Raw genomic sequence first — 1,881 nt, forward strand, 5'->3', positions numbered from 1 at the left:
CATCAATTACTCATATGCAAATTCAAACTGAAGCTGAAGAAAATGAAAACAAGTCCACGAGAGCCAAAATACAACCCTGAATATATCCCACCTGAATTTAGAGATCAACGGAAGGACAGATTTGATACATTAAACACTAAACAACGAAGACCAGAAGAGTTGTGGGATGGCATCAATAAGATCATACATGAAGAAAGCAAAAACTCATTAAGAAGACAAGAAAGAAGGAAAAGGTCAAAATGAATGTCAGAAGAGACAGAAACTTGCTCTCTCCAGCATAGAGATGCTAAGGCAAATGGAAGAAATAAGGAGGTCCAAGAGCTGAACAGAAAATTTAAAAGATCAGCTTGAGAAGATAAAGCCAAATATTACAATAAAATGTGCAAAGATCTGGAATCAGAAAACCAAAAGGGAAGAACATGCTCAGCATTTCTCAAGCTGGGGGAACGGAAGAAAAAATTAAAGCCTCAACTTTCATTATTGAAAGATTCTCTGGGCAAATTACTGAATGATGCAGAAAGCATCAAGAGAAGATGCAAGGAATACGCAGAGTCCCTGTACCAAAAGGTAATGGTTAACGTTCAGCCGTTTCAAGAGGCAGCATATGATCAAGAGCCAATAATACTTAAGGAGGGAGGAAGTCCAAGGTGCATTGAAGGAATTTAACAAGGCACCTGGAATTGCTGTAATAAAAATTGCAATCTTTCAAGAAAGTGAGGCGGCACAGGAAGCACCCCCTCATCTATGCCAAGAATTTTGGAAGACAACTATCTGAGTGCCCATTCCAAAGAGAGGCAACCCAAAAGGATGTGGAAATCATCGGACAATCTCTTTGATATCCCATGTGAGTAAAGGTTTACTAAAGGTGATACAGAAACGGCTGCGAGCATACATTGACAGAGAACTTCCAGTAGTTCAAGCCAGATTCAGAACAGGCCGTGGAAAGAGGGCTATCATTGCTGATGTCCGATGGATCTTGGCTGAAAGCAGAGAACATCAGAAAAATGTTTACCTATGCTTTATTGACCACGCAAAGGCTTTTGATTGTGCGGCTCATGACAAGCTATGGACAACATTGCAAAATATGAATATTCCAGAACACGAATTGTGCTCATGAGGAATCTGTACCTGGAACAAGAGGCAGTTGTTTGAACAGAATATGGGAACAATGAATGTTTTAAAATTAAGAAAGGTGTGCGACAAGGTTGTATTCTTTCATCATACTTATACAAACTGTATGCTGAGCAAATAATCCGAGAAGCTGGGTTACATGAAGAAAAACGTGGCTTCAGGATTGGAGGAAGACTCATTAACAACCTGCAATATGCAGATGATACAACCTTGCTTGCTGAAAGTGAAGAGAACTTAAAATATTTACTGATGAAGATCAAAGAAGCACAACCTTCGGTATGGATTACATCTCAACGTAAAGAAAACAAAAATCCTCAACACTGGACCAATAAGCAACATTCTTATCAATGGAGAAAAGACTGAAGTTGTTAAGGACTTCATTCTTCTTGGATCAACTATCAACACTCATGGAAGTAGCAGTCAAGAAATCAGATGATGTATTGCATTGGGCAAATCTGCTGCACAAGACCTTTTTTAAAGTGTTGAAGAGCGAGGATGTCAGCTTGAGGACTAAGATGCACCTGACCCAAGCCATGGTATTTTCAATAACTTCATACGCATGCAAAAGCTGGACAGTGAGTAAGGAAAACCACAGAAGAATTGATGCTTTTGAGTTATGGTGCTGGAGGAGAATATTGAAAGTGCCATGGCTGCCAAGAGAACCAATAGATCCGTTTTGGAAGAAGTGCAGCCAGAGTGCTCCTTGGAGGCCAAGATGGCCAAACTTCATCTCTCATACTTGGGACATAT

General features: G+C 39.9%; 1 protein-coding gene across 1 annotated transcript in view; it reads right to left on the reverse strand.

Moving 5' to 3' along the window:
* Positions 1-1,881, reverse strand: part of KDM2A (lysine (K)-specific demethylase 2A) — a 160,826-nt gene that overhangs the window by 47,108 nt on the left and 111,837 nt on the right. The gene's annotated exons all lie outside the window — the stretch shown is intronic.

This window comes from Chrysochloris asiatica, unplaced genomic scaffold (genome assembly GCF_000296735.1).
Source record: "Chrysochloris asiatica unplaced genomic scaffold, ChrAsi1.0 scaffold00040, whole genome shotgun sequence".
Taxonomy (NCBI): Eukaryota; Metazoa; Chordata; class Mammalia; order Afrosoricida; family Chrysochloridae; genus Chrysochloris; species Chrysochloris asiatica.